The following is a 23461-nucleotide window of genomic DNA, read 5'->3' on the forward strand; positions in this document are numbered from 1 at the left end:
TGAGTGAGTGAGTATGATTTTACGCTGCTTTTAGCAATATTCCAGCAACATCACGGCGGGGGACACCAGAAATGGGCTTCACACATGGTACCCATGTCGGGAATCGAACCGGGTCTTCGGCGTGACGAGCGAACACTTTAACCACTAGGCTACCCGACCACCCTATCATGAATGAAATACAAAGTTGTGTTTAATGTAAACTTAACCTTAAATATCATGAATGAAGTACAAAGTTGTGTTGAATGTAAACTCAACCTTAACTATCATGAATGAAGTACAAAGTTGTGTTGAATGTAAACTTAACCTTAGCTATCATGAATGAAGTACAAAGTTGTGTTGAATGTAAACTTAACCTTAAATATCATGAATGAAATACAAAGTTGTGTTGAATGTAAACTTAACCTGAACTATCATGAATGAAGTACAAAGTTGTGTTGAATGTAAACTTAACCTTAGATATCCAACATATAATCTAAACTAGAGGTGGAATTAAATATCGCATATGCTACTCATATAAAGAGGTCAAAGTAACACTTGTCGATAAGTCAGAGAGCCTGACCACCCGATCTGTTTCAATGATCTACAGTTAATTCTTCTATAAAAACACACTGCATACTTTCTGTTACCGTGAGGATGCTGTTGACTCGAGGTGAGGTGAGGTGAAATTGGGTTTTAACGTCGCGTCCAAGATTATTGCACTTATATAGCGACGTGCATGCACGTGTGTGTGTGTGGCTGCTTGTACTAGTCCAGACTGAGGCTGATTTATAGTGCTAGCACACTGAGATACCATGCCGCAGTTTAACATGAATACCTCCCTCAGACACAGTATACTGACTCCGAGCCGACCAGTCCTTGTTTTAGCCCCTTAATGCTGAGCGCCAGACAGGGTAACAACAAGTACCATCTTTTAACGTCTTTTGGTATGACGCGGCTCGGGATCGAACCCTGGACCTTCCGCTCTCCGGGCTGACGCTCTACCTCTAGACCACGGAGGCGGTTCTGTTGACTCGAACAAGCAAGGAGATAATGGCTTAGTCTGTAATGCCAACAATCAAACTAACACAAATCGACAAATGTTATAGTAGATACCAATCTTAAATGAACATGTGCATGTTTGCTAGTGAATGCGTGTGTGTGTGTGTGTGTGTGTGTGTGTGTGTGTGTGTGTGTGTGTGTGTGTGTGTGTGTGTGTGTGTGTGTGTGTGTGTGTTTGTTTCATGTAACACTGAACAATATTTCATCTATATGTATATGACAGTATCACGTAAATAATTGAATCTAGACCAGACAATCCAGTTATTGGTATTATGGGCCCCAATCCATGCCGCCGGGGCACACTGACATGCCATCAACCACATCACTGAGTCTGACCGAGTCCAGTAAGCTTCAAGATACTTCACATATGTCACATGGGTACATTGTCCATCGGTTATCGATTAAGAAAATATAGTTAAACATTTTCAACACCCACCATGGATTATCCAGATTTTTGGTGTTTACGTGTGGTCAATTTGGAAATACCACTCCTGGGCATTGTTAACAACTAAGTTTGATGTAACAAACATTCAACATTATAAACCAGACGCATTAATTCCTAAAATGCCATTTTATGCTATTGTTTACACAGTCTCCTGTCTCGTCAAGCAAGGAAAACAACGTAATGTCATCAAGTAATAATGTGAAGGATACTTGCTTGGAACATCCAATGTTCAGTTTGAACCAACAATATAAAGAATTAAACACCCAGAGACCTTAAAACCCTATACATATCTTAGCAACTGCTGTCATACGTCACTGACAATATGTTAATTTTGAATTACATTTGCTGTAATGAGTTTTCTTGCTTTTTTCCCCCAAAGCAAAGACATTACAGTGAGCCCATAACACTGGAAATACCATGTCAACAAATCCATACTGAAGTACGCAAATTAGTCATGTAATTACCCTGGTTATAAAAAGTGTATCTGAATTTATGTTTGAAACTTATTTCATTAATTTTATTCAAAATTCCTTCTGATATTGCTATAATCAATTTCGGCGAAATCGTGTGTGAAATGATCAGAAGATCGCACAACTCACGGTTATTAACAGCAACCACAGTCAGATTACCGCTATTAACACCTGAAATGAAATTTAGTTGACAGAGAATGGCTACATATATCATAAATGCCATATTTTGACTTGTTAAAAGTCATATTTGTTGTAGTTTGACGATTCTATGTCAACATGGAGTTCTCGCAATCACGTGCGCAGGAGCCTCGACGGTGACTGGCCAAATTGTTCCATGTGAAAAAAAATAACCGGCAATAGCGATCAGCTGCACCGAAGTGCTACGCTTAGGTTTACTATCATTTTAAATATATTTAGTAAAAGCTGCAACTAAAATAACAAGATATTGGAATATATTATTCCTGAAAAAAAAGAGAGTTTCAAATACACTTTCCCCCGATCCTTGCATCATTGGGTAAGTTTTAACCGATTCACCAGTAGATTCCAAGAAAATGCGTGTACAGCTGATTGCTGTTTCCAGCTTAGTTTACAAGAAAATACACAAGGTAATCTTAATCCCTGGATATAAAACAATGCCTAGCAGAACAAAAAATACAATCCAAACCCATTGCTTACTTAGCCTGGTGCTTAAACCAACCCATTCCTTCTTGTCATTAAACCCAAGAAATTTCCTTATGTCATTAACTCCAACTCATTCTCTCCAGTTATTAAAGCCACAATAATAACTGTCAATTTTTAATTACATCAGTATCACTTTTGTCTGTTCAATTATGCTAATACAATGGTGAGTGAGGTAGTGTGCTACTGAACCTAGAAAGTGCAGGGAAGCAGCAGGGCAGATGATGCTCACAACTCCGCCCTCAAGACACAAGTCCACAGATGATTCTTTGATTCCACTTAGACCACCACCCAACCTCATAATGTCAAGTCCATTACATAACCAAACTGACATCTCTAGTCCTTTTCATGTTAGTAGTTTAACATTTTCTGGTGTAGTTATTTCCAAACAAGTTACCATCACTAATGTTTCAGGAGATAACATACCCGAATGGAGTAATGGTGCTTGGAGGCAAGTTGGCGAAGATGATTAGTACATAAGTGGGATTAATATGGCGATGTTGGTGTGATCCTTGGAAAGTCAATGGCAATCGTGAGGTGAGAGTAAATGTCATCACTAGCAAATCCTTCCCCAGAACTAGTGGCGACACCTTCAAGGGGGCTTGAGGCAGGTAAACGATTCCTGAAGACTACTGATGAATAAACACAACAAACTTTCCAGCTGAAATCCCTTTGGTCACGACAGATAACATGACAAGGCATATCAATAAGGATTAGTGATAAAGTGTGGAAGGAGCTGGCTGATAAACCTGGTGGCTGACAGTCAGAGATATCTTGCAAGAGCTACTGCTTCGTGCAGCCAAAGGAACTGCCAGATAATCTCTGTAGCTTGTTTTGCATGTTCACACATAGCTTTCTTTACCGTGTGTCAATTACTGTATAGCAGGACATGGCAATGAGGTATCTTCCTTGCATTGTGACAACTGGCCCTCAGTTGAGTGGCAGCCAGCGCCTCAGCCTAGTTAAGTAGCAGCAATGAGAGAAACTATCAGTAGGAGAATGGGACATTGAGTTGGAATTGCTTACTGTGCCAGATACACAGCCAGTCTGTGACAGACCTGTAGCTCTTGTACATACTTCCAACTTCTTGTTGGCCTGTGTTGTGATGCTGGCTTGTGCCAAATTGGAAGATTGTTCTCCACATGCTTATTGGAAAAGAAACTCTTAAGCTGCATGTAAGGTGAGACTGTACTTTATACTGCAAACACATTTTGTCTCTTTGTCAGCAATAAACAGATGTTGTTATTCATGTTAGGACTGAAGGAGGTTGTACAACTTTACTGCAAGATGTAATTCTACCTTAACTCCTGCTAGAATTGTGCCAACTTGTATTTCTTGACCAGTCACCTACTTTACAAATACAACTGTTCTGGATAACAAGATCTGAGTATCACTAACACAAACAGGGATCTATTATTTTCATATTAATGTAAATAGGTTACATGGAAGGTACAATACAATCATAACATCTTCAAATTTGCGATTACAGTCTGCGATTACAAACTGCCATTGTGTCAAACATTGATGTGTCAAACTTACATTTGTCTGGGAGTAAAAGCTTGGTCCCTGTGTATTCCTTTTTTTATTCATCATTTTCAGTGTTGAACCTCGGATAACTTGAAGTATTTACATAGGTCCTTCAACTATGACACAACACCATTTACAGAGTTAAATACATGAAACAGCTGAGACATTCTAAAAAGGGTTCCATGAAATTCAGTTAAGAATGAATTAAAAGTTTGATCAAACTAATAAGACACATTTGGAAGGTGATTAACTGCCATGTCAGCAGTATCCCTGTGGAAGGTGTTATCTGGTGAAGAAATGGTGGCCTACTACCTCTGCCACAGACGACTGACATGTGATGATTCATCACATCTTACACAGTCCATTCAAGCTATAGCATATTTTTTTCATGTGTTTAATTTTTTTACAAATCTGCACATCTAGATAAACATATGTCAGAGTATGGTTGGTGAATTTTCATTGAGAAAATATCCTAAAACGTGAAAAACTATTTTCATTTGCATATTTATTCTTTGTTTACACTGGTTGTATGGCTACATGTGCTGTAATCGAAGCCGTAAGGAGAGCTAGTGATACGTTCACTTTGATGTATAAAGACATATTGTCATGCACCTCACTGTCGCAGATGTAGTGGCATAGTTTGTGGCAAAAAGATATGTAAAAGTGCACTGAATGGCTTGCATTGGGTGAGTCTGTTCTGATTTCAAAAGAAGTGTGTTTGTTTACAAACAAGAGAAAAGTCCGGTCATGTGAAATGCAAATTAGCCTGTGACAGTGCTGAGTCATCACTGTGCTGGAGTGTGGGGGCAGGGGAGTAGTGCTGAGTCATCACTGTGCTGGAGTGTGGGGGCAGGGGAGTAGTGCTGAGTCATCACTGTGCTGGAGAATGGGGGCAGTGGTGTCAGGCTGAGTCATCAATGTGCCCGAGTGTGGGGGTAGGGGAGTAGTGCTGAGTCATCACTGTGCCTGAGTGTGGGGGCAGGGGAGTAGTGCTGAGTCATAACTGTGCTGGAGAATGGGGGCAGGGGAGTAGTGCTGAGTCATCAATGTGCCCGAGTGTGGGGGCAGGGGAGTAGTGCTGAGTCATCTCTGTGCTGGAGAATGGGGGCAGGGGAGTAGTGCTGAGTCATCACTGTGCCCGAGTGTGGGGGCAGGGGAGTAGTGCTGAGTCATCACTGTGCTGGAGAATGGGGGCAGGGGAGTAGTGCTGAGTCATCACTGTGCTAGAGAATGGGGGCAGGGGAGTAGTGCTGAGTCATCACTGTGCCGGAATGTGGGGGCAGGGGAGTAGTGCTGAGTCATCACTGTGCCGGAATATGGGGCGAGGGGAGTATTGATGAGTCATCACTGTGCTGGAGTGTGGGAGCAGGGGAGTTATGCTGAGTCATCACTGTGCTGGAGTGTGGGGGCAGGGGAATAGTGCTGAGTCATCACTGTGCTGGAGAATGGGGGCAGTGGTGTCAGGCTGAGTCATCAATGTGCCCGAGTGTGGGGGCAGGGGAGTAGTGCTGAGTCATCAGTGTGCCTGAGTGTGGGGGCAGGGGAGTAGTGCTGAGTCATCAGTGTGCTGGAGTGTGGGGGCAGGGGAGTAGTGCTGAGTCATCACTGTGCAGGAGAATGGGGGCAGGGGAGTAGTGCTGAGTCATCACTGTGTCCGAGTGTGGGTCAGGGGAGTAGTGCTGAGTCATCACTGTGCTGGAGAATGGGGCAGTGGTGTCAGGCTGAGTCATCAATGTGCCCGAGTGTGGGGGCAGGGGAGTAGTGCTGAGTCATCAGTGTACCTGAGTGTGGAGGCAGGGGAGTAGTGCTGAGTCATCACTGTGCTGGAGAATTGGGGCAGGGGAGTAGTGCTGAGTCATCAGTGTGCTGGAGTGTGGGGGCAGGGGAGTAGTGCTGAGTCATCACTGTGCAGGAGAATGGGGGCAGGGGAGTAGTGCTGAGTTATCACTGTGCTAGAGAATGGGGGCAGGGGCGTAGTGCTGAGTCATCAGTGTGCCGGAGTGTGGGGGCAGGGGAGTAGTGCTGAGTCATCACTGTGCCGGAATGTGGGGGCAGGGGAGTAGTGCTGAGTCATCACTGTGCCCGAGTGTGGGGGCAGGGGAGTAGTGCTGAGTCATCACTGTGCTGGAGAATGGGGAAGTGGTGTCAGGCTGAGTCATCACTGTGCCAGAATGTGGGGGCAGGGGAGTAGTGCTGAGTCATCACTGTGCTGGAATGTGGGGCCAGGGGAGTAGTGCTTAGTCATCACTGTCCTGGAGTGTGGGGGCAGGGGAGTTATGCTGAGTCATCACTGTGCTGGAGAATGATCGCAGGGGAGTAGTGCTGAGTCATCACTGTGCTGGAGAATGGGGCAGTGGTGTCAGGCTGAGTCATCACTGTGCCGGAAAATGGGGGCAGGGGAGTAGCGCTGAGTCATCACTGTGCTGGAGTGTGGGGGCAGGGGAGTAGTGCTGAGTCATCACTGTGACGGAGAATGGGAGCAGTGGTGTCATGCTGAGTCATCAATGTGCCGTATGGTCCAGTAGAACATCTGTTTGTATATCATGGTGTACCATTCGTACCCTTCACTTGGCATGCAAATAATATTGTTCTTCAACTCAGTCACACCATCCCGCCCTATGTAGAAAAGACCCATGCAGACACAAGTCCATTTCCATGTATGTGATATTTAGACGACATCAGTGATGGCAGCTTTAGTGATGACATCATACCATTTTTACTGGACGTTGCTTTTGTTGAAAAACCTGAAAAACTCATAATTACCTAGGTAATGAGTACATGTATTGAATTTACAGGGTTTTCTGTAGCAATTTCTTGGGTATGTTTGTGGAAATGCCACATTTCCGAGCTTTCGTCTGCCTTAAATATTTATCAACATTTTGTAGAACCTATTATGACAGTAGTGTTACATCCCCAAAGATTTATAAACATCCTTTTTATAAGTATCCAATGTAGATTTTTGACTGGTTAAAAGTCAGGATTTAATTCACGTGAATCGAACCTGCAACCTCAAATATCATGTTTAGTTTTATTATCCACTGTTTTCCCACTCGGTCACTGAGGAAGGTGATGAAAGGGTGTTCCATTTTTCAAGTAATGACTTTGGTTGTTTGCATACTGCATCTGGTCTTCCCTGTCATCGAATATATTTTATACTGTGACTTGTGTATCATTTCACTGCAAGGTATCCCAAGTTTTTCTTATTCCTTTTGGTATTTCTTGCATTAAGACGGATTATATGTTACAGTGATCCCTCACTACAACACTACCTCTGGGGTCCAAATAATATATGAGCATCATAGATGATCAGCGGCTTAAGCGAGGTAGGAGTTGTAGGGGGTAGATGACCAACACAACTGTACATGCCCTGCCGACCTAACACAATGTACGATGCATGTTTTAGAGTTTAAAAGAAATATAAGAATAGTTGTTGTTTTTGATTCATTGTGTAAAACTAATATTTATCAAGTGTAATGTCCTTTAAAAAAAAATCTATTTTAAAGTGAACGAATAGGTATAACAAACAGGTTAATAAAAATATGAAATTTGACATAAAACATCAATAGACATGAAGATTTACTATTTAAATCGTATTTCCAGCTCTCCAAGGCATTGTTTTATATGCAGTAATTACGAGTGTTAAGCTTGTAAACTAAGCCGAAAATAGCAATCAGCTGTATACACATTTTCTCAGAATCTACCGGTGATTCAAATAGTACCCAATGATAAAACTTCAAAGAATTTTGATGCAATGGATGGAAGAAATTATATCTGAAATCTTTATTTTATCTGGAATAATATATTCCAATATCTTGTTATTTTAGTTGTAGCTTTTACAATATATATTTAAAATTATAAGAACCACAAGTGTTGAACTTTGGTACAGCTGATTGCTATTGACGGATATTTTTATGTATGGAACAATTTGACCAGTCACCGTAGGGACTTTCCACTCTTTATGTATTTCGTTTGCGAAACCATAATGTTGACATATAATAGTCACATTGCAATAAATACAAATGTTAATGAGTCAAAGTATGGCATATATGACATATGTATCCATTCTCTGGCAACTGAAGTCCGTTTTAAGGCATAAATAGTGGTAATCTGACATTGGTTGCTGTTAATAACCATGAGTTGTGTGATTTACCGATCACTTCACCCATGATTTTGCCCAATCTCATTAAAATCAGATCTTAGTTCTTGCTATGCTAAACAAAGATCTGAGGACATCCCATTAAGGGTCACCTCAGAACGACCTTTCATCCAACCAATCAGGGCGTCGCTTACCAGATCATGAAAGTGACAGTCGGAATGTGTTTTCTAATCATGCAACCACGAAATATTTAACACGGGGTATTCCGAAAGACAGTTACAGGTTTTATGATTATATCCATACAATCTAGGCCATCCAAAAGCCATTCCAGAATGTTCTTCTTATTAGTTTTACTTTTTTTTTAATTGAGAATACGTCAAATTGTTTTGAAGCATAGTCGCCAGTTTGAAACTAGTGTTGTAAAGCTCGAGAAAACTGCCTTCTGATTGGCTAATGTTGATATCTTGTCAGTCATTTCATTGGTCGGTCAAAATTCGTGAAAGGTTGTTCTGACGTGGCCTGTAATGGGATGTCCTCAGATCTTTGTTTAGGGGTAGCGAAAACTAAGATCTGATTTTAATGAGATTGGATTTTGTAATAATGAATGTAAACAATATTGAATGAAATTTTGAACAAAAGTAATAAAATAAATTCCAAACATAAGTCAAGATATACAATGAACATAATGTTATAACATGAGTTCCTTAAAAATGTAAGTAAATTTGGGGAACAATGCTTTACTGCGCGACCGTAACCGACTTAGTGCTATATTAAAGGGCGCAATAGCGAGGGAACACTGTCGTTAAATCACTTCTTGGGCTTTTCCCGTGCTCGCGGTTTCACATTTTCAACCAAAGCCGATGAGAAGGCTTTAACCTACACTGAAAGAGGGAAATTCAACAAAATGGGAAATAGCAAAGATGACAAAGTTCAATCTGCAAGGGTCTGATAGTGTTGGTCAATAGTTTATGAGCAATAATACAAGAAGATGAGGGGCAACTGGACTGGAACATGTTGACAGTAACAACAGCTGGTACAAGTAGAAATAGCAACATGTATCTCAAATACATGTCTCAAAATAATCTCAGCTATGCAAAGATATTTGAATATCAACTGCTTCTAAAACAGCATCTCTTGTAAAGAAACATTTCAATATGAAAACTAGCCCTACTGCGAGTCAACCCTGTCTCCATCTTTATGAGAGAGTCAATAACCTTGGTACTCTCCTACAGAGAAGTTATATAATGAGCTGGGGAGGCAGGCAGGAACAAGGCATGAGGTGGGTGAAGTAGGTACTACGCTCCTCCATACAGACACAGACTAAGTGTACTTGATGCTCCAGGCAAGCCTGCTGATGGGCTGTGGTGTTATCTCACTGTTCATGGCCACCAACCTGTGATATTTACCAACTCCCAGCTTGTAATTGGTTCCAAAGCTAGACTGTACAACTGGAGCCCACTATCAATGCGATTCACCACTAAACACAGCAATATACCGCTCAAGCAAAGTACATGTAATCTACATTGGGACAGCATCCATTATACATTTTGTCTGATGAAAAACTTTACCCAAACAATCGGTAGCAAGAAGAATCATTGGATCTGTTAATCATGTGTGGCATATAAGTAAATACACATGTGTATATAGTGTTCCGATGTGGTGCAACCCTGGCAAGTGCTCTCACTTCATATGCTCTGCCAGGGATTTTGATCGACCTTTCCTTTCACACATTCCCTTAATATAAGACATGCAGATGGCCACATCAGTGATATTTCTTGACAGTTGATGCTCACTGAACATTACACATGTACTTCTCAAGTAATGATCAATTCATCAACTAGATTTCCAAGGTCCATAGCTCATTAAACCACACAAAGACTTTGTCTTCACATAAGATCCTCAGGGATGAAGCACTAAATCTGCTCGGTTTAGAGCAGCTGAAATGAAAGTATCCCATGAATCAGGTTTTGGAAGAATGTGGGCAGGATAGCGATGGCTTGTGGTCTGCATATCCGAGATTCAAGTGACATCCATAACCAATCACGACATTATGGACAAGCTTTGCTTATCTCTATAACAGGCAGTTGGTAGTAATTAACTGTGCCAGACAGCTGTTTACCTTGATGTCTACATGTTAAATCAGTAGATCTATTTATCATTGATTTGTATAAAAACAAGCTTGAAATACTCATATCCCCCGCCAATATGACATGTCCGGTTGTGTGCAATGCATTAGCTCCTGAGAACTATATTCACTGGACCCTTTTGTAAATGGTGTAATTGCAGCACTAAAAAAGTTATTACTGGTGTTGTTTTGCCATATGCAGTTTATGATACAATACGAAACTGTATTTGTAATGAGTTGTGTTATTACTTAAACAGAGAAGTAAGGGAGTTCTTACTGTATTTGGAGATTAATGAGAGCAGGGGTCACCATGAGGTGTGCTGAGAAGTACAGCACCAATCATCTGATAATCTGAATAGTAGACTGAAGTCTGGAATGCTACAGCACTGGCATGATCAGTAAACAACAATTCCATTGTAGCTCCTAGACAGTGAGTTGGAGAGTGAATGAGTTGAGTCATTTTCCGCACGTTAAAGAAATCTTCAAGTTTCAGTTTTTCACTCAGATCACAGTTGAAATCCCCAGTAACTAGGACATGTTCACATTCATGCTGCTTGGAGAGATCCTGAAGTTTCTGCATGAAATGAGTAAGTGAATGTGACAACCGTGTCCATGACACTTTTGGAGGAACATACACACAAGCAATGCAGGACTTGCCAACAAGAAAGGAAATGTATTCAATACTGCGAGATGACATTACATCACATAGCTGGACGCTGTTCTTGAAACTTATTGAAACATACACAGTAATACCATGTGTAGTGTCTCCTGGATAGACTTGATATCCTGGCAGGTCTCTTTCACTGTAATCATTGATGTGTGTTTCTGTGAAACACAAAACATCAAGCACACCAACAAACTTACACTGCGAGGAAGTAGGCTGGTTTGGGCGACACGATTCATGTTACTGGTACCCTGGTTCAGGTGCCACTGTTCATGTTACTGGTACCCACTACGAGGAAGTAACGTAAGGCTGGTTCAGATGCCACTTGTAAATTGTGTTTTCACAATAATTCACAAGTTCCTTTGTCAAGTGGTATACATCTCAATTAGGTAATTATGGTAACTGTTCTCAGACAACCCTACGTAGATATTTTTGAAGAATATGTAAACATGCTAAGGAAATATTCGTCAAAACTCCAAAACTATGAAAATGTACCAGTTTAGTACTTGACATATTTATATGCCAAGTTTGGAAGAAATAATGTACGGTTTTCAAGATCTGTGCAAAGTTTGGTTATTTTCAGAGTAAGTCAAAGTCGTTGCCATGGAAACTCGAAAAAAATAAAAAAAATAAAAATCCCAAACTATCAAAAGGTTTTTGTGTCATGATCCGGAAACAAAATGTGACGGACGGATGGATGGAAGGACAGATGGATGGACGGAAAGACGGACGGATGGCACCCACTTTGTGATGGGGGATAAATATAAAGACAAAATAAAACATAGAAAGTATATGACCTGTAAGTGCTATTTCTGTTACTATATCTGCCTAGACGGGAAAGGATTTTCAGTGATTCTCTTGTATTAACTACACCCAAAAGTATATTATCAACAATGCCAGCCTTGACTTCAGGTAAAAGGTTTCAAATAGGAATGTCAAAACCATTACTTAACTGTTTCTAGTTTGGAGCAGGGCTCCTGCTGTCACTCTATATATTGCTTCCAGAAAGAATGTCAGGTATTTCAGTAAACATTGAAACTGATACCTGGTACTAGATTTTCATTTCCTGGCCTATGTCATCTACATATGTTGAGAAGTATACCCAACAGCTCAGAACACTATCAACAAATGATCAGTGGGCAAAAACTGCACCGTATATGTTTGAAAGTTCAATGAATGTTTTACTGACTGGCAATAATTAGGAATCATTTGAAAAGCAAGGTGGAATGTCAGCCTGACATCTAGGGAGAGAATCAAAGGTAATATCCATTGAATCCTGCATCCTGTTTGTCTGACATCAGCGATACTACGAGACAGATGGTGGCATTAGGTGCGTTCTAAATAACAGCTGCATCACAGCCACAGAACCCAGTAATACACATAAACTAGAAGAGTTGTACTGCTAATGCTTTGCCAGAAATTGTTGAATATCATAATGGCTTTGTAGATATATATATATATATATGAATGAACAAACCGCATGTACAGTACTCTGTGTACCATGGTGGATCATACTACTCTCTGTGTACCATGGTGGATCACACTACTCTGGGTACCATGGTGGATCACACTATTCTCTGTGTACCATGGTGGATCACACTACTCTCTGTGTACCATGGTGGATCACACTACTCTCTGTGTACCATGGTGGATCATACTACTCTCTGTGTACCATGGTGGATCACACTACTCTCTGTGTACCATGGTGGATCACACTACTCTGGGTACCATGGTGGATCACACTATTCTCTGTGTACCATGGTGGATCACACTACTCTCTGTGTACCATGGTGGATCACACTACTCTCTGTGTACCATGGTGGATCACACTACTCTCTGGCTACCATAAGGGATCACACTAATCTCTGTGTACCATGGTGGATCACACTACTCTCTGGGTACCATGGTGGATCACACTACTCTCTGTGTACCATGGTGGATCATTATACTCTGTGTACCATGGTGGATCACACTACTCTCTGGCTACCATAAGGGATCACACTAATCTCTGTGTACCATGGTGGATCACACTACTCTCTGGCTACCATGGTGGATCACACTACTCTCTGGGTACCATGGTGGATCATACTACTCTCTGTGTAACATGGTGGATCACACTACTTTCTGGCTACCATAAGGGATCACACTAATCTCTGTGTACCATGGTGGATCACACTACTCTCTGGGTACCATGGTGGATCACACTACTCTCTGGGTACCATGGTGGATCATACTACTCTCTGTGTAACATGGTGGATCACACTACTCTCTGGCTACCATAAGGGATCACACTAATCTCTGTGTACCATGGTGGATCACACTACTCTCTGTGTACCATGGTGGATCACACTACTCTCTGGGTACCATGGTGGATCACACTACTCTCTGTGTACCATGGTGGATCATATTACTCTCTGTGTAACATGGTGGATCACACTACTCTCTGGCTACCATAAGGGATCACACTACTCTCTGTGTACCATGGTGGATCACACTACTCTCTGGCTACCATAAGGGATCACACTAATCTCTGTGTACCATGGTGGATCACACTACTCTCTGTGTACCATGGTGGATCATACTACTCTCTGTGTAACATGGTGGATCACACTACTCTCTGTGTACCATGGTGGATCACACTACTCTATGTGTACCATGGTGGATCACACTACTCTCTGTGTACCATGGTGGATCATACTACTCTCTGTGTACCATGGTGGATCACACTACTCTCTGTGTACCATGGTGGATCATTATACTCTGTGTACCATGGTGGATCACACTACTCTCTGGCTACCATAAGGGATCACACTAATCTCTGTGTACCATGGTGGATCACACTACTCTCTGGCTACCATGGTGGATCACACTACTCTCTGGGTACCATGGTGGATCATACTACTCTCTGTGTAACATGGTGGATCACACTACTTTCTGGCTACCATAAGGGATCACACTAATCTCTGTGTACCATGGTGGATCACACTACTCTCTGGGTACCATGGTGGATCACACTACTCTCTGGGTACCATGGTGGATCATACTACTCTCTGTGTAACATGGTGGATCACACTACTCTCTGGCTACCATAAGGGATCACACTAATCTCTGTGTACCATGGTGGATCACACTACTCTCTGTGTACCATGGTGGATCACACTACTCTCTGGGTACCATGGTGGATCACACTACTCTCTGTGTACCATGGTGGATCATATTACTCTCTGTGTAACATGGTGGATCACACTACTCTCTGGCTACCATAAGGGATCACACTACTCTCTGTGTACCATGGTGGATCACACTACTCTCTGGCTACCATAAGGGATCACACTAATCTCTGTGTACCATGGTGGATCACACTACTCTCTGTGTACCATGGTGGATCATACTACTCTCTGTGTAACATGGTGGATCACACTACTCTCTGTGTACCATGGTGGATCACACTACTCTATGTGTACCATGGTGGATCACACTACTCTCTGTGTACCATGGTGGATCATACTACTCTCTGTGTACCATGGTGGATCACACTACTCTCTGTGTACCATGGTGGATCACACTAATCTCTGTGTACCATGGTGGATCACACTACTCTCTGGGTACCATGGTGGATCACACTACTCTCTGTGTACCATGGTAGATCACACTACTCTCTGTGTACCATGGTGGATCACACTACTCTCTATGTACCATGGTGGATCACACTACTCTCTGTGTACCATGGTGGATCACACTACTCTTTATGTACCATGGTGGATCACACTACTCTCTGTGTACCATGGTGGATCACACTACTCTCTGTGTACCATGGTGGATCACACTACTCTATGTGTAACATGGTGGATCACAGTACTTTCATAAAACTGAAAACATGCAACTGACTGAAGAGATTGATACTCAATACAGATACACCTTTAGTAAGTCATTATTTAAACCGCAGCAACTGCATCTTTATCATTTCCAGTTGTCAAAGTTAAAGCATATTTTATATATAAGGAGCAATACAAACATCCTTAAAGCTGGTGATGAGAAAAGACTGCTATATGGCCCCTTCATCTGGGGAGTCAGTGCTGGAGCTGGATCAATAGCAAATAGAGAGCTATAACAACAACTGCACTGTCATACTGCTGGTCATGTCTCTGAGTGTTCCCCAGCACAACATGGTGGCTGATACGTGGGACAGACAGATAACTATCATGTCACCAAGTATATAGCTGTGCCCAGTGGTGGCAGAGAAAACAGGATCAGGAGCTGCAAGTCTGCCAGATGGATGACAGGATACACAGCTCACAGGTATGTCCTGACACCTTCATCAACTGCTGCCACCTTCAAAGATTTGATGTTTGTGTGTTCATAGTCATTGAACACACATGAAATAATGAATAAGGTGTGATAATCAAGCGACAGTTTCAAACATATCTATCTTTCATGTGCAATAAATGAACATGTGTTACTTACTATGCAGACCCGAGTAGAGGAGGTGCAGAGGCTAAATGTTACTCTCTACCTGGCTAACACTTGATAAGTTTTGTGCAAAAGTGTCAATCATCATATTGCAGTATGGAAAATTGTATTATCATTTTGTATGTTGTATGTAGAAAGAGCTCACGAACTACGTCATCAGCCTCATTTACAGGTAACATGCCAATGCTTTTAATGAAAATGTCTTAAAAATTTAAATCTGAAAATCAAATGTCACAATACCTTCCACCCATACAGCAAGGGCATGATCATACATCAGATGTTACATGTATGGACATACGTAAATGATAAGGCTGAATTACTTCTAAATTTCAAGAAGTAATACAGGTTATAAAAACACACTGTTTACTAGACTTTTGACAATTTGATGAATAACACAGATCATAGTACAATTAGCTGCTGCCATATTATTTCAATTATCTATCCAAATTGCTAAGATCTTCAGTCTGTTCAGTTCCTATGAATCTACAAGACGAAAGGTATATTGAAACTTAACAACATGCATGAGCATAACCATGTTTGGGGAGTTATGTTTACTGCCTGAAGAAGCATAGTTGTAGGGGATGCCATGCTACCCACAGACACAGACTAGCTGGTCAAGCCATCCATACAACACATAATAGAACTTGGGAGGACGTGGGGGAGTGTGGTCAGGCAGGTGTCATGAACTGGACCAATAATCATAGATTTAATCTGAGTCTCTGTGCCATGAACTATGGAGACGCTATGAACATGTGTAGTTTGATGTTTATAAGACTTATAATCCATGGTGATAATAAGTAAAACCAAAGTATTTTGCAGAACATGTTCTGTGAAATATGTTGAATAGTTTTGGAAGAAAGAAATGTTTTTAGTTTTGGGCAAATGGATCGATGGACAGATTGATGACAGACAAGGGATGCATATAATGAGTGAGTGAGTGAGTATGGTTTTACGCCGCTTTTAGCAATATTCCAGCAATATCACGGCGGGGGACACCAGAAATGGGCTTCACACATTGTACCCATGTCGGGGATGCATATAAGGTCACATTGTCACAGCGAGCTTAAACTCAAGAACTCATCAAGATTCTATGATATATCTTTGATGATAATCTGCTGCATTATAAGATGAAGATAAAAGACAGAATCCTCAAGAAAAAGTGACCATATCTAAACACAACTGTTTCAAGGAAAATCATTTGTCTCATTAGTGTCCGTGCCCTTCCACTGATGCTCTCCAAGAACAGTACACTACCATTTCTGTATTCAGGGGATCATTGGTGACAGGGTTCAGACTTGCTCCATCAGAGAACAACAACATCCATCATCCACTCTTACGCTTTCAATCTTCCACTGCAACAGATAATACTCCTGAAGATTGACCAGGATCCAATTCCTGGAAACTGTACAAGTTCCTGGTTATGGCCAAGTCTGACTATCACTGGTAGAAGTTTAAATCTCCTCTAATAATATATGTAGCTGCTATATATTTCAGATGTCGATCTGATTGTGCATTCCCTAATTAAAGGACATGGGAAGACAAAAGAATTGTGTTGTCTTCATAAGAATGATAGATGAGGCTTGTCTGACTCAAAGTTCACAAGTCTTCGTATGATTAGTGCTGTAGCGCTGCAAGTACAGTAGTTCAAGTAGCTGATATACACTTACAGAGATTCCCTGCATATGATCATGTTACAGACCTGAAACATCACGGTGACAATATGGGAGTCAATTTTCTTCATTTTTATCAACCTAGTAACCTAGTAACTTTGACACCTTCAGAAATGAGCTGCCTGGTTGTGTGTTCAGTTCAAAAATATAAAATCAATCTTTTTGTTGCTATAATTATGTATCCAGAGAGAAGGATGATTCTAATAATCCAAATTTGATTTTTGACACATAATGTAAGTTTTGACGATCAGTATCAGAATATGTGATATTATGTGGCTATCTATTGAAATTAATTCTGTACTTTCTTGAGTATAGCGCACACCTTTTTCCCAAAAACACAGCTGTGTAGAAGGGGGTGCACATTATACATGCCATAATGAGTTTTGATGTTTTTTCCCCCCGCAAAGACATTACCGTGAGCACGTAACACCGGAAATACCATGTCAACAAATCCATACTGAAGTACGCAAATTAATCATGTAATTACGCTGTCTGGCTATAAAAAGTGTTCATTGTATATATATATGGACTTATGTTTGTAACTTATTTCAATCATTTTATACAAAATTACTTTAATATTGTTTTAATTAATTTTGGCTAAATCGTGTGTGAAGCGATCTGAAGATCGCACAACTCACCGTTGTTAACAGCAACCATGGTCAGATTACCTTGGTTGACGCCTTGAAACAAACTTTTGTTGACAGAGAATGGATACATATATCATAAATGCCATACTTTGACTCGTTAAAAGTCATATTTGTTGTAGTTATTATTATTTTAAATATATTTAGTAAAAGCTGCAACTAAAATAGCAAGATATTGGAATATACTATTCTTGATATAAAAACAGTTTCAAATACAAGTTTTCCCGATCCTTGCATCAAAATCCTGTAAAGTTATATCATTGGGTAAGTTTTAAAAGATTCACTGGTAGATTCCAAGAAAACGTGTGTACAGCTGATTGCTGTTTCTGGCTTACTTTACGAGAAAATACACAAGGTAATCTTAATCCCTGGATGTAAAACAATACCTAGCAGAACAAAAACTACAATTTAAATGGTAAATCAACATGTCTGGTGATTTTTTATCTCAACTTTCTAATTTGTACTGATCAGGTTTCTCATCACCCGTTCGTTTACTGGAATTTGCTTCGGTGTAATTATTTTCTGCGCTTAATATTCGAATTTATTTTCTCCAAAATACTGAATCTGCTAGAGGGGGGCCACGCATTATACTTGGGCATACACTATACTCAAGAAAATATGGTAGACATTGAGTAGCAGATTGTTTGATTGAAAGGGAAAAAACATAACACATGGTATTGTCCATGACACTTTCATGCTACATATCTAATTACACATGGCAAGCCTTCACAGGAAGAAGAATCGCAAATGCAATGACATATTTATGCAAGAGTTAGTGCCACATGGTACTGTAGCTCAACAGCTTCAAATGTCAACAAACACAGACCTAAGTTACTGTCAGCATTGGTACTGAAATATTTTCTTCATAAGTACTGAGGAAAAACTAGCACAAGTATCTAATGATCTCAACAAAATATATCATCATACGGGAAAACATATCTGCTCCCTCAGTCATTTTCAGAGGAACTTATAGAGCAAAATCAGCATTTTTGGAGAATTTAAGAGCATTACCAATGTAAGGAGAAAATTTAGACTCTGTATAAAAATGGATCATATGTGTTGAATTGCAAAGTGACCTAAACATGAGCTGCAAATTTCATTACATTTGTGCAATATGGATTGAGTTATGGGTGGCCATAAATCAATTGTTTTAATGTGGCTGCCAGTGTGGCCATATTGAAAATCAGATTCCAACCTCTTGAACAAACTCAGGTGTCATCATTGAAGAAAACAAGCTCTGAAGTTTCATGACACACATGCCATGCTGTATACAGGGGGTGTTGACACATGCCATGCTGTATACAGGGGGTGTTGACACATGACATGCTGTATACAGGGGGTGTTGACACATGCCATGCTGTATACAGGGGGTGTTGACACATGCCATGCTGTATACAGGGGGTGTTGACACATGACATGCTGTATACAGGGGGTGTTGACACATGACATGCTGTATACAGGGGGTGTTGACACATGACATGCTGTATACAGGGGGTGTTGACACATGACATGCTGTATACAGGGGGTGTTGACACATGACATGCTGTATACAGGGGGTGTTGACACATGACATGCTGTATACAGGGGGTGTTGACACATGACATGCTGTATACAGGGGGTGTTGACACATGACATGCTGTATACAGGGAGTGTTGACACATGACATGCTCTACACAGGGGTTGTTGACACATGACATGCTGTATACAGGGGGTGTTGACACATGACATGCTGTATACAGGGGGTGTTGACACATGACATGCTGTATACAGGGGGTGTTGACACATGACATGCTGTATACAGGGGGTGTTGACACATGACATGCTGTATACAGGGGGTGTTGACACATGACATGCTGTATACAGGGGGTGTTGACACATGACATGCTGTATACAGGGGGTGTTGACACATAACATCTGTATACAGGGGGTGTTGACACATGACATGCTCTACACAGGGGTTGTTGACACATGACATGCTGTATACAGGGGGTGTTGACACATGACATGCTGTATACAGGGGGTGTTGACACATGACATGCTGTATACAGGGGGTGTTGACAGCTGCAGGTGTAGCTATTTAAACTGTTTGAGGTATCTTTGCTGTAACACAATACTACATATGACAGGTCATGGATCATTCAATAAGAACATTGATTAGGAATTTGTTTTGAAAAATGTGATGAGCCCTGCTTGTAATCAGACTGGTTCAGCCTTACTGGTCTGTACTGTGGATGAGCTCTGAGACAAGGTTCGCCTGGACTAGCATACAAAGAGCAACAGTATTGATTGTCTCAGTTGTAATTGGAACATTTATCAAATGCTATGTGCACTGTTTTGTGCATATGTTAAAACTGCAATATTACAAATAACTCCTGAACAGTGTGAACAATGTGAAATCCTACCATGTATGTCAATGATTAAAACAGATATGTTACGTGAGCCCATGCTACACTGGGACATGGTCTGGGTGAGCTCCTGCAAGACTCACTGCCCTGAACTCAGCCTGGTCCAGGAGATGACACCATCTAACATCCACCTGGGAAAGCTTCCCACGATATGTCACTTAATTAACCTACTGACAGAAGCATACATAAAATATTTGCAAATGCCTTGCGTGTTCTTCCCCCTTCAAAATTTTGAACCAGCCATTGTTGGTTTGAGAAATGATAGTTGAGTATGCTTGATTGAACATGTGTCTTGATGTTACAATGTGAGACTCACTCAGTAACAACACACACTGTTCTAATCATCTCACTGAATACAACGTAACAGGGAAAAGACATCTTGGTCTCTGTCCCTTGTCCTAAGGGAGACAAAAGGGAAACATGGGATGTACATCAGCTACAAACACAAACATTCATTGATTTTTATTTTTGGGGTTTCATTTTAACTTTAACTTATCCAGCTTGTAGAACAAGTGAGACAACTGAAGGAAACTGGGATTAACAGTCTGATCATGTTTCACATTTACTACTATCCTGCAATCACCACCCCACTACCATATTTAACCCTTACAGCCATAACAGCACTGCAAAAAGCTAAAAAAACATGTACCTTTCAGACACACACTTCCGCAAACATTATTTCTTACACACACACACACACTACACAGAAACTCACCTTTCACACATTTCGCGCATCCACCTCACACACACCACAGGCATCCACCTCACACACACCACAGGCATCCACCTCTCACCTTTCACACATTTCGCGCATCCACCTCACACACACCACAGGCATCCACCTCACACACACCACAGGCATCCACCTCTCACCTTTCACACATTTCGCGCATCCACCTCACACACACCACAGGCATCCACCTCACACACACCACAGGCATCCACCTCACACACAACGGGTATCCACCTCTCTCTCTCACACACACACACACACACACACACACACACACACACACACACACACACACACACACACACACACACACACACACAGAGATATCCACCTCACACACAACAGGCATCCATCTCACACACAACAGGCATCTACCTCACACACAACAGGCATCCTACTTAGACAAGAATCCATGCTACCACCATACACTCAAAGGAACTCAACTAAAACATTTTAAAGAAATTCATCCTCCATTGATCGAAACTGAACATCTTAATAAAAAATGTCTTCAACAAGATGTGTATAGTATAAGTGACTAGACACCCATCATGTGAGCAGTATAAGTGGCCTAGACACCCATCATGTGAGCAGTATAAGTGGCCTAGACACCCATCATGTGAGCAGTATAAGTGGCCTAGACACCCATCATGTGAGCAGTATAAGTGACTAGACACCCATCATGTGAGCAGTATAAGTGACTAGACACCCATCATGTGAGCAGTATAAGTGACTAGACACTCATCATGTGAGCAGTATAAGTGGCCTAGACACCCATCATGTGAGCAGTATAAATGGCCTAGACACCCATCATGTGAGCAGTATAAGTGACTAGACACCCATCATGTGAGCAGTATAAGTGACTAGACACCCATCATGTGAGCAGTATAAGTGGCCTAGACACCCATCATGTGAGCAGTATAAGTGACTAGACACCCATCATGTGAGCAGTATAAGTGACTAGACACCCATCATGTGAGCAGTATAAGTGGCCTAGACACCCATCATGTGAGCAGTATAAGTGACTAGACACCCATCATGTGAGCAGTATAAGTGGCCTAGACACCCATCATGTGAGCAGTATAAGTGGCCTAGACACCCATCATATGAGCAGTATAATTGACTAGACACCCATCATGTGAGCAGTATAAGTGGCCTAGACACCCATCATGTGAGCAGTGGCTTAGTCTGGTATGAGCTGTCAATTGGTCGGTGTTAACCTGCTTTGTCTCCATCCACAGACATAAATCTCTCATAACTCAAGTTTGTATTCCAAGTCACTAAATCTGCCATAATGAGATGAGTCTTGGAGCATTGATGCAAGTGTCTACAGCCTTGCTAGGGCAACCTCCACCACCAGTACCAGCAAATCTTCAAGGCTCAGGCTTGGGCGCAGTCTCCCACCCCACTGAGTGGTTATGAGTAATCTAAGGAACTGTTATGTCCTGAATCTCTCACTTGGGGAACAAAAACCTTGTGTGTCATGAGTTTCACTGAAGTCACTCCTGAGGCCTGGCTTCCTGTGGGCAAGAATCGAGATATGACTGACTGTCTGCTTCATACAGTCCAGATGAGAGGCACACAGTACACAACAACACAATACACATCATTATCTGTGTTATAACTGAAATAGTGGAAGAGCCATTAGATATTCCACAAGTTGCTGGTGTCAGTCACATGAACTATTATCACAATACTGCTTCAGTTTACATCTTGGAGAGATGGTTAATGGGATTAGAGTGTCATTGTTAAATAGTCGAACAACCAAGATGGAGGACAAGACTTATCACATTACAGGAATTGGACCAAATTGTTCATTCTAATGATGTGTCCATCATGTTATGCTGCTGAGATCTAAATTCTAGACAAGGAAGCTGACAGTAGAGATTGTTGTAAGTTTATTTGTAGTGATTGTCAGTGGCAGCCAATCATAAAAGAACTGCTAAAATCTTGATGTATGTCATGGCCAGATTTCAGTTTTTGATGAATGCATATCGCTGTGCATAAGAAGAGTTTTTCGTACCGAAAATTAGGGGGCTTTCAAGGGGGGAGGGGGTCGTGTTATACACAGGGTTGAAGAGTTTTGTCATTACTGTGAGCATGTAACTACGGAAATACCATGTCAACAAATCTGTACTAAAGTATGTAAACTAAACATGTAATTACACTGTCTGGTTATAAAAAGTGTTCATTGCATATCGGGACTTATGTTTGTAATCTATTTTTTAAAATTTTATTCAAAATTCCATTCACAATTGTTTACATTCATTTCGTCGAATACGTATGTGAAGGGATCTGAAGACCACACAACTCACCGTTATTTACAGCTACCATGGTCAGATTATCGCTGTTGATGCCTTGAAACGAACTTCAGTTGATAGAGAATGGATATATATATATATCATGAATGCCATACACTGACTCACTGAAAGTCATATTTGCTGTCGTTTGAGTATCTGTCAACATAAAGTTTTCAAAGATGGTGTTTGGTCAAATTGT

The 23461-nt window shown here is 41.1% G+C and overlaps 2 protein-coding genes across 4 annotated transcripts in view; one reads left to right on the plus strand and one right to left on the minus strand.

The window, feature by feature from the left end:
* Positions 1 to 23461, minus strand: part of LOC124120787 (ATP-dependent RNA helicase DDX1-like) — a 386841-nt gene that overhangs the window by 134898 nt on the left and 228482 nt on the right. The gene's annotated exons all lie outside the window — the stretch shown is intronic.
* LOC124120789 (type-1 angiotensin II receptor-like) overlaps positions 3164 to 23461 on the plus strand; it is a 41473-nt gene continuing 21175 nt past the window's right edge. Inside the window, exon 1 of one of the 2 annotated variants that reach the window (XM_048398832.1) lies at positions 3164 to 3811. The gene's annotated coding sequence lies outside the window, so the exon portion shown is untranslated. Of the gene's footprint in view, positions 3812 to 12405; positions 15343 to 23461 lie in introns of those variants that run through there. The other variant, XM_046483651.2, reaches the window with a different exon arrangement.

The sequence above is a fragment of the Haliotis rufescens genome, unplaced genomic scaffold (genome assembly GCF_023055435.1).
Source record: "Haliotis rufescens isolate VD_foot unplaced genomic scaffold, xgHalRufe1.0.p SCAF_19, whole genome shotgun sequence".
NCBI classification, from domain to species: domain Eukaryota; kingdom Metazoa; phylum Mollusca; class Gastropoda; order Lepetellida; family Haliotidae; genus Haliotis; species Haliotis rufescens.